Here is an 11,387-nt window from a genome sequence, read left to right on the forward strand (position 1 = left end):
CCTCATCATCGGCCAAGGTACTTCAAGCCAGGGTTCTCTATGCGGTGCCTTCTAACTCTACTGTCATTCCTATCATTCCCAGCCAGACACACATCTGGAGGGCACCAGATATGGAGAGGCTGTTCCCAGTTATGTAAAAATGCTTCTAGCCATTCTAAGTGTCCTGCAGGTTTTGTCCCCAATTCAAACTTCCTCAGGGGTAACACATATTGAAACTGCAATTCCCCAAAAGTAAACCAAGGAAATGTTTATTCAAAATAAAGGAAAATACTACTTTCACATCATGACCCTGGATTTCCAACCTGGCAGTGGTTACAGTGTACCCACAGATCTGTACCCACTGCTCTCTGCCCTTTCTGGATTTTTTCCTGTGGTGGTGGTGGTGGTGTATTCATAATTGCCGTCTGGTTCCTGGTAATTTTTGGTGGCCATGTCCACCATGGCATTCATTTTGTGACAGTGCCCATCATATCCTTTCAAAGTTCCAATTCTGGCCCCCCAAAGAGTGGGGCCCTGTCTTAATCCAATCCTTTGGGGAAACTTTGCTATGTCCCTGAAGTTTGACACGGGGGTTCAAGAGCCACGGCTTTGGATGGAGGGGCTCTCTCTGGTTCTGATGTGAATCAACAGCCGTGCTTGGCAACAAGACAAGATGCGGGCTGACGCCCTGACCTGGCCCACCTAAAGGCCGTCTCCAAAGGCCGCTTCCAGCGAACATGCAGTCCAGGGGGCGCTATTTCCTTATTTTTCAACCCAGCATTTCTCGGCCAGAAGACTGGAAGGCCGGATTTGGAAGAGGCTCAACCTCGTGCTTTAGGCTCAGTATCCACGCGGTCCCGTCTGGGGCTGGCTGGTAACGCTCGTGTGCGCACGCGACAGTCTAGCTGTCAACCGATAAGCATCCCTGGTGCCTCCAGGGTGCCGCTTGGGCGTCAAATCCAGTAGGAACCCTTACTCGAAGGCAATAAAGAATTTACTGTACTTCTTGCCGCCCCGCCCCAGATCGCGGGTAAGCCTAGGTCGGGGGAGGATAAACCATGCCCGCTATGACTTAGAAGACAGATCAGGTCTCTCTGTGTAAAATCTTTGGAGACGCTGCAAGCAGATTACTCGCAAGCTGATTATACGGAAGCTCGACTTTCTAAATAAAAGAGAAAACAAATGATACCTGAACTCACGCGCGCACGCTTGCAGAGCTCGGCGGCGCGGAGTTTGCGGAACAGGAGTGACGCAATAAGACTGGCAGGGCGCCTGAGCTACCTTCCCCGCATGCTGGCCTAGAGCCCCGCCCCGTTTCCCGGGGCACGAAGAGATTAGGCGACCCCTAGTGAAGCGGGTTTAGAGCAGCTTTCTCCAACAGGGTGCCCACCAGATGTTTTGGATTCCAAGTCTCGTCACCGCCGATCGTGTTGACGAGAGATGGCCATGGTAGTCTGGAGAACGCGATGTTTGGTGAAAACTGGCTTTTTGCTAAAGGAAGCGTGTTGGTTTTTAAGGTAAAGCACGAGAGAAAGAGAACGACATTCTGGGTTCCAAGTCCAGTAAATGATTTCTGGAATTCATTGGAATTCACATGGCCCATCGCCCTGAATGTAGGCACAAGGCAGGGTCAGCAGATACAGAGGCTGCAAAGTTGGCAAGAACTAAGCGCGAGGGGAAGAATTGGTGGGAATGGATTGGGACATCAACCAAGGAAGGGCAGTTGGAAGGAAAACTTGTGAAGAAGGATGGGAAGGGTATGTTTAGTCTGTCAAAGAGTGGGCTGCCGAGAGCCGCTGAGAGGCACCACTGCTGTTTTCAGGTATCTGAAGGATTAGCATGTAAAACATGGGGTGGAATTATTCAGAGTTCTTTCAGAAGGCAGGCCAAGAACCAGGTTTAAATTGCAAGGAAAGAGATTTCAGTTGGACATCAGGAAAACTTTCCTGGTGGTAAGAGCAGTTCAACAACAGAACAAGCTTCCTTAGGAGATGGTGGGCCTTTTTTATTGAAGATGTTTAAAAATATCAGAAGTTGTGGAACTGTGTGGGACATTGTAGTAATAGATTCCTGCCCTGGGCAGGGGGGTTGGACTAGATCAGGGGTTTGCACACTTTTTCAAGCTGTAGAACCTGTTCATGAAACAAAAAACAAATCCTGGCAGCCCTGATCAAGAGGCAAAGCTCTGCTGCTAGAAAACTGGCAAATGAAACCTATGCTCACAATTTATTTATGCAAACACAAATGATGTTAGTGTGTAACCCGAAATAGACGAAAGTGGATGCCCCACATCCTCCCAGAAAGTTCGTCCACTTATTGTAAGTATAAAAAGTAAACTTTTAATTGTACATGTAAAATTAATGTTTCCAATGTACAAAAATTAAAAGCTGAATTTCACAATTCATTGGGCAGTTAATGTTTTAACCAAACAAATCAATGTTCAAGGACTGGGATGTGATTGCTTTTCCTTAGAAAAAATTGACATAGATGCCCCTGGCTTCTAGTCCTCCCACTCCCCCCCCCCAATTATTATTTTTTTCCCCTCCATAGAACACACAGAGTTTGGAAAATCCTGGACTAGATGATCCCTTCGAGCCTTTGCTTTATATAATTCTGTGTAATAAAGCATCAGCTACAATTTCATCATTATTTCCAAGAATGTATCTCAGCTCCAGACAGACCCCACAGACACTCTTAAATGTATGATAAAGGAGAAGACACCATCTAATATTCTGGAAATGTCCTTAAAAATGGCTAAAAAGAGCTTCCTGGAATTCACCAGGTTGCCTTCCAATTTATTAGAATATAGGATTCTTATGTCTGACTGTACAATGTGGTCATTTTATCAATAGAAAAGTCTGACTGGGGATTATCGGAACTGAAGCCCATAGCATCTGGGGAGCACCAGGGTAATGTGAAGAGCCTTTACCTCTCTTGGCTGGCTGTGATGGAAGATGTAATCTAGCCCAACTGGGAAAAAAAAAACCAGGCCTGTGAAGTAGAGTGAGACAAGACTGGAGGGGTACAAGTGGTTTTCAGCTTCTAAGCAGCCTGAAAACAGCCAGAAATCAGTAACCACTTATTTTATCCCCAAATCAGCCTTGGCCTATCCAGGGTTGTTACGAAACACCAGTTTCTGGCTGACAGCCTTTCCTCATTAGCTTAACTGAGCCTTTGCTGTAGCATCCTAATGCTACAGGATACAGGATAGTGCTATGTTATGCTGACTCCAGTTGCTGTCCTGGATAGCTAACAAAGCCGATTATCATCCCTGGGGGTCGGAGAATATTTTGAGGATGCTGATTGGCTGAGGAGTAGCCAATGGCATGTGTTTTTCATTGCTCTTCCTAGATAACAGGTACTTTCCCAGGAAAGTGCCTTTCCTACCAATAACTCATTGCGGTTGGCCTGATCACACGAACCTACCCCCTGAAAAAGAGGGAAATACAATAAAGTTTATGTACCATGACTCAGGGTTAGATTAAACAGGAAAAACTGGTTATTTTCCCAAACAGAAAGGATCGGTGTAAGGCTCTTTAAAACATGGGCTGGGAACGAGCTAAGTCCTGCATTGTATGGTCAAAGGGGAACACTGGGAATGCCAGGTCTTTCTGGCACTGATGTAAAGTGCAAGTTGGCCTGTGCGTCTCTATTGGCAATTATTAGATGAGGCTGTCTTGAAAGCAAAAGAGGCAAAAATAATTCCCATTTAATAATTTTCTATTGCTGTTTTTTTCTTTTGTGGTTGCTTTTTAATTTAATTTTATGTTTATTCTGCATATTTTATATAGTGTTTTACTGTATGTTTTAATATTGTAAATTATTGCTTTAATTTACTGGTGTAGGCTTTCATGGCCGGTATCAGTTGGACAGTGTTGGGCTTCAGGATTTAGTGACTGTGGTCTAGCAACAGATTCCTGTTAAACCCTGAAGCCCAACACTACTGTTTCAGTTGCTGGTTTTTATTGTAACCCACTCTGATTTTATTTTAAATAAGTGATACATCAATTTTTAAACAAATAAAGCATGAGATTAGACATGGTGCTTAGGCAAGGGCATATCCCTGAGGAAAGCCAAAGACTAAATTTTTATTTATATAAGCTGCTTTGGAAACATTGCAAAGCATGATAAACCACCATGGTATTTCAGACTGGAAGCCGTGCTGGAGTGCCTTACAGGACACGGTTGGGTAGCCTCTTGAACCTTATTTTGCTTTTAATAAAACCACGAGACCCACAAAAGAAAGTTGGGATGTCTACAGATACCTACAGTACAGTGGTACCTCTAGTTACGAACTTAATCCGTTCCGTGACTCTGGTTGCAATTCGAGTTGGTCTCAAGTCGAGGTAAAGTTTCCCATAAGGTTCAATGTAAATACGGTTAATCCGTTCTGCCCTCCGAATTTGGTCGCACCACGAGGCAAATTTCCCCATAAGGTTCAATGTAAATACGGCTAATCCGCCCTCCGAATTTGGTTGCACCCTGAGGTAAATTTCCCCCATAAGGTTCAATGTAAATACGGCTAAACAGTTCTGAAACATATGCATTTTATTTTTAAACCTCAAAAACCTTCCAAATGCCACAAAAACCTTCCAAATGCCACAAAACACACCACAAGCCTCACCGAACGTCTCCTTGCTACCACGATCTCACCCACAGGAAGCCGTGACCACGTGGCAGCAGGGAAAATGGCTGCGGATCCGTAAGTAGAGGTGAGTTCGTAAGTAGAGGTAAATTTTTGGGGCCGGAGCTGGTCGTATCTCGAAAATTTTGTAAGTAGGGGCGTTCGTAAGTAGAGGTACCACTATACTTTGATACCTGCCAGACTACCTACTGCACTGTGTAATTTTAAAAAAGGCGGGGGGGGGGGAAGCTGTCATGCTACAGAATAAAATGCCAGCCTCAACTTTCTTTTCAAGAATGCCTCCTGGGCCCCAGATGGCCTCATAAGCTTTCCTGAAGGTAAAAGGAATAGCTGGTTGCAGCCTAGCGGTTTGCTTGGAAGCAGCCCACATGCCCAGAAAAGGGGCAAAAGTGAGCAGGGATAGGAGAGAGTATCCTGCTGGGGAAGGGGAGATGGCATTTTAGCTAAGTGGTCATGTCCCCACCGCATATAGGTAGTCCTCATTTAGTGACTACAATTGGGACTGGCACCTCGGTCATTAAGCCAAGTGGTTTCTAAGTGAAACCACAACTGTGCTTATGTGCTTACTTCAGCTTTCCTTTGGTTTACAAACCTGCGAAGGTCGTAAATGCAAGGATTGGTTGCAAAGTTACTTTTTCATCACCGTTGTAACTGCGGTCACTAAATGAGGCAGTCACTAAATGAGGACTGTCTGTATTCTCAAAGTGCAACATATACACATCAGCTCCAAAAGGCTAGAGATACTGTCCTGAACTTGATGTAAAATATTCATAACAGAATGAAAGAAGTCAGAATACAGGAATTTGTTTTTGAAGTTAACAAAGCTCTTGGATGGCTGGTGTGGGTCTTCCGGGCTGTGTGGCCATTCTGGAAGTTTTGTATCCTAACGTTTCACCTGCATCTGTGACTGGCATCTTCAGAGGGCAGGAGCACAGACAGGAGAAGATGCTGGTCACAGATGCTGGTGAAACGTTAGGAAACAAAACTTCCAGAACATGGCCACACAGCCTGGAAGACCCACACCAGCCATCATATTCTGGCCGTGAAAGCCTTCGACAATACAAAGCTCTTGGATCTTCCTCACAAAAATCCACTGCTGATTATCTTAAACTGCCTTGCTTTCCAACATGTAATTTAGGGGGGAGATGAGTGGAAGGAAGGGCTGATTTTATTGCTGCTGCCTTTAAACAGTTGGATCTAAATTCCCTGTCTATTGTAAATTAACCAGTGATCTCTCAGGACTCGTCCACACCTCCTCTAATCACGGCACGGAGGTGCCCTGCCAATTGCTTTTGAATGCCATGACCTCATCATGTTGCCTCAGTCCCAGCCTATAGCTAAGGCAACTCGAAGTCATGCTTAGCTGCCCAATTTTAGAGTAATGTCTTTGTTCTTCTCCCAACAGAATTTTGGCTGTGGACATGATAGACAAGGCTTCCTTGATGATGTGGTTGATGACACAATCAGTGGCTGGAGTTTGTCCAGCTCTTATTAGTCACTTTAGGCTGCTGTGGCGCATTCCTTGCCCTTCAGTCCCTTGGGGGCTACCCTCCATGGCCGTTTTAGCTTGGGCTGCAGGAGAACCTGGGAACCTGGTTTATATAGAGGCATTTGTTGCATAATGCCTGACCCCTGCTTTGAAAAACATTAGTAAGGCAGACACTTTATTTGCATGGGTTTAGCACTGTTTCAAAAATCACTAAACCTATTTCTTTAACAAATAGGAGTAGCACTCTGGAGAAGGTGCTAATCCTGTGCTGCACTGATGGTTGACGTAAACCAGGAAAAACAGCTGATTTCAGTTCTCCTAGCTGTGTGTTTCTGGCTCAGTGCCAAATAAGTGCCTTATAGATCTTCTGCTGTTCTCTCCACAAGTGGCTAGGAGTTTCATGTTGCCATACTTCCTTCTGTTTTTAATACTTGGGAGATGCTGCCATTTTGCATATTCTCTGGGCTGCTTCAGGATATTTTTGGCTAGATGATCAAACCAGACTGCTTGGTCACTCGCTGTCAGCACTACCGCTCAACATGCACCAAACCACAGAAGCGGAAATAAGTAGAAGTGTTCAGTTACCCATTCAGTTACATGGACACATTCCTGTCAATGCAAATGATGACTGATTTCCGACTCTGCATGTCTTCGCTGCTGAGTGATTGACAGGTCACAGGCATAGGTACACTCACTGCCACTCAGTGTAGTGAAAAGAAGTGCCTTCATTGCTCCTCACAACCCTTTCTATGCACATGTGACCTGTGAATCAGGCTACTTTTTGTATAGGGATCTATACTTTTTAAAGGGGGGGCTAATCCTGTGTTTAAAAACAGGTCTGGCACTTTCACAAGAGACCAGACTAACAATGGGATCTGCCTTTTCCCTTCTCTGTGGCATAATGCCCTTGGCTTGCAGCTGCCTCCCTCCCCAGCTTTAATACCTTCAGCTCTGCTGTTTTGTCTCCAGGAATTTTTCCTTAAGAAAGCACCAAGTTCTGATTGGGGTGGCTGCCGTCGCTGGAAGCTTCCCCTATCACTTGTAACCTGATTTCCTAGCAGGAAACATCTACTGCAGGGGTGAACGTCAGGAGCAGCCTCTGAACAGAAATGCCAGCCCTTCTGATCCAGGCTTCTGTTTTTCCTTTGGCTGATGATGGGCTCTTAATGGCAAAAGCAGATGCTTGCCTGGGAAGCACCATTTGGACAGGGCCAAGTTGCTCTTTTGCAGACGGAGCACACGCCCGGTCTGCTGGTGGCTGGCAAGGATAGCCTTTAGGACACTCTCAGACACTTTAAGACGTTGTCTTAAAGCAACCGTGCCCAGCCAGTTGCTCTCAAGGGTCCCAACTTGTCTCAACGTGCCACTTGGTGGCTGTCCTGGCAGAGGCTCATGAGAGATATATTCCAACGCATTCTGAGGGCACTAAGGAAGGGAAGAGTGTTTTAAAAGGAGTTGAAAGTAAAGGCTTCATTTTTTGTGGCAGGTGGTCCATGGGCACCTTTGAACAAGTAAGTTGCATCGGATGTTGGGAGGTGTTTTAAAAGAGCCCTCCCTAACTTGCTGAACCCAGGGTAACTGGAGAGTGTGGATCCACACAAGCAGAGGCCTCACCTTATCAAAGAACCTTGTGCTTGAACATCTGAGGCAAATAGGTGGACTTTTGTCCTTTGCCAACCCAGGGCCTGGGCATGCCTGGCAGGCAACTGCTTGCTTTGAAATCGCAGCTTCATTTGGTCCGCAGCGCTGTCTTGCTGTTCACTGCTGGGGCTGGAGGCACTCTTCGTGATCCCATGAACCATATTGCGCCAGGCCTTCCTGTCCTTCACTGCCTCCCTGAGTTTGCTCAGTTTCATGCTCATTGCTTCAGCGATGCTGTCTAACCATCTCATCCTCTGCCGTCCCCTTCTCCTTTTGCCTTCCATCTTTCCCAGCATCAGGGATTTAGCTGGATACAGCTTTTGCTAAAAGATGGTAGTAGAAAGAATTAAGAGTCAAGATGCAAGGACGCACCTGTATGTGAGCCCCTGACAAATAAGGAAAGGGGTCTAGCACCGACTAAAAGATGTGGTGACCATATTTTCTTGGAAAAAATAAAGGACAAACCTGAAAAGGGGGCAAATCTGAAAGAGGTTCATAAGGACAAAAACATTTAATTGTTTATGTTTATAACTTTGCTTTATAAAGGAAAAATCAAACCAAGAAAACTTTACAAAAATGCACATTCTAATAAAAATATCTAAAATTAAACAGCATATGTAAATTTATTTTAAAAAGACAATTCAATTTCCATCTTCGCCACATGAATTTGAAAGACTGTGCATTAAGTGGTACCATTTGTATGTTAAAAGTTAAATGACCAAAATAAAGGACAAAAGTGAGTTTTTGAAAAAGAAATAAATCTAAGGGGCAGCTTTCTGAAATAAAGGACTGTCCTTTATAATAAAGGATGTATGGTCATGGCTGGTGTGGGTCTTCCAGGCTGTGTGGCCGTGTTCTGGAAGTTTTGTTTCCTAATGTTTCGCCAGCACCTGTGACCGGCATCTTCAGAGTGCAGGAGCACAGACAGGAGCAGTTCTCTCTGTGCCCAGGGACAGAACTTCTCCTGACTGTGCTCCTGCACTCTGAAGATGCCGGTCACAGGTGCTGGCGAAACGTTAGGAAACAAAACTTCAAGACCACGGCCACACAGCCCGGAAGACCCACACCAGCCATCGTATGCCGGCTGTGAAAGCCTTCGACAATACGATGTATGGTCACTTTACTAAAAGAATATTGTGCAAAAAGACTTATATTCAGAGCCTCTGACAATGCAGAACATGGGCAATGGGGCGGGGTGGGGGTGGATGCGATGCCATATTATTGCACAGCATGTTTTCAGCCATCCAGTAATCAAATGCTAGCTGATGAAGAAAACCTTATAAGCGGTAATAAATATAATCTGGGAATGGTATCAGTTTAAAATGGTACGAAGCCCATATCACATAGCCAATAGTAAACTGGCAAGATCACCATAAAATTAAGATAAGAATAAAATCAGTATATATACATTACTAAAAAAAGCAAACACAAAAGTCATCAAGGAAAATCAAAATCAGTGCTAAAGATTAGAAGCGTATGCCTGGCTGAAATATCATACTGTAATGCTATGAATCAGCTGTCAGGATTGAAATGATTGTTTGCAATGGACTTTTGAAATTAGGCTAAGAATTGCACGGGGATGCTGGTTGCTCACCTCTGCTCTCTGTGTACCGGAAGTGGCACTACAGAAGTTTCCAGGTCCATCTGGAGTCACGGGGGATTAAGTTAAAGAACTTCAGGAAGCAAATGAGCTACAGTCCTTTCATAGAATCAGACAGTTCACTGAGATTAATCCCATTTTAAGCATTCTAAGAGTCCTAAAATGTTCCCCGTGACCACTGAAACTTGCTGTGGATCTTCAGGAAAAATCCACTGAAAACAGATTTTTTTAATGTAAAAATTCCTGCTCTGGGGAGAGTCAGGCTGGAGAATGTTTCTGTAGAGAATATTAGTATCTTTATACAGACCATAATTAATTTTTCCAACCAGCATTAATATGCATTTGGTTTTGCTTAATTGCAGAAACTCAGGCATTAGCAGATGTTGCAAGAAGGTTGATCATTAGTCTGGACAAACATGTTACCTCCTGACCAGATTTTTGTAAATCTCCAAGATTGACTGGAAGTCTCCTCTGATGTTTGTGCAGTGAGGAACAGCTTCAAATGCATCACTCCAAATCACTTAATACATCTGGAAGCCACCAAGTTGGGAAAAGCTGATTTAAGTTAAACAAATTCCTTTGTTTGCTTCTTTACCTATGCTACTTAATGAAGTAAATAATAAACAAATAAATAAAATCCTGGCAATTATCTGGCAATCCAGAGCGAGTACTTTTCCTCTGGCCTAGAAATCACTGCGCCAATCCCCTTTACCCTGTTTCCATTTGTCCAGATCTTGCCCAAGCTAATCTAATAAAATTAGATCAGGTATTTGAATACATTCAGATTCTTAGTAAGTATATGTCCAAAGCAAAAACACCCATGTACTTCCCTGTGGCATATTTCAAGGCTGAACAGTAACCTTGTTATGGATTCCTTCTCTTGGCAAGGGTTATTCTTATCTGACGTCTTGCAAAGTTATCTTACCTACCTTACGTGCAGCTCTTGCAGAGTTTATCTTGTTTACATGTTACAGCTAATAACACTGTTTAGAAAGTTGCATTGTAAAAGGAAAATTGTATGAAACAAATGCAAAAAGAATGGATAGGTAAAGTTCAGCCATTCTGATAGGTAAAGTTTTGCCATAGTGGGTAGGTAAAGGTAGAGCTGTCATTATCCCCTGTGGCTCATTTTGTTGCAATGGCTATGTTCACATGACATATCGAACCATAAACTAGCTGATTACTAGTACATTGTGCAAGGCAGTCCTGTGGTTTGATTCAGGGTTGTGTGAAGCCAGATAACTGGGTTAATTGACTAACTTATCATTAAGTTAATTATAAGTAATCCTATCATGAGGATGCCATAAATTAAACCCAGATTTCTGGGGAAAAACGTGGAAAAGATAGTTAAAATCTTATTGCCGGTCTCAAATTGGAGAGTTAGGGAGTCTGAATATAAAACTTTAGAGAAACGTGGGGTTCTTGTATATGGAATCAAAGCAGGTGAGTATCTTTCTGATGAAAGAGTCACATTGCAAGACTAATTTAAAGCAGCCTGAATGTTGAAATTTGCTTACCTATGCTGTGGTTTCCTTCCCTTTACACCATTTAGTTTGGTTTCACTTTTTAGAAAGCTTTTTTTAAATTTGCCGTAACTGGGGCTGAAATGTATTATGTGGTTATCAGATTGGACACTAAGATTAATTGGTCTTCACACTGGGTTCCACTATGTGCCTCAAAGGACCAAAAGCTGCATGGAAAAAAGTGAGGACGACAGATCAGAAACATCATTAAGGTACTAAGACAAACAAAGAAGATATTTATGCAGCCAGAGTACACCACCCAAACTAAATGAGAATGCAGTCACTCTGGAAGGACCAGGTGGGTGCATATTCATGCCCATCTGGGCAACAAGAGACAGTAGATGAGAGGTACACAGTACTACTCCAGCTGCCATTTACTTCATTTCAGGGACCTGATGAGCCACTATACATACCCAAATTTCTGAGTAAACTCAAATGGTTGGCTGCTGGTGAACCACAGACAAAAAGACAAGCAAGGTATAATATCTATGAGTATCTTTGAAACGGATC

Source organism: Python bivittatus, unplaced genomic scaffold, assembly GCF_059951505.1.
Source record: "Python bivittatus isolate LINGU-HERP-01145 unplaced genomic scaffold, Pbiv_v1 ctg000480_np1212, whole genome shotgun sequence".
NCBI lineage: Eukaryota > Metazoa > Chordata > Lepidosauria > Squamata > Pythonidae > Python > Python bivittatus.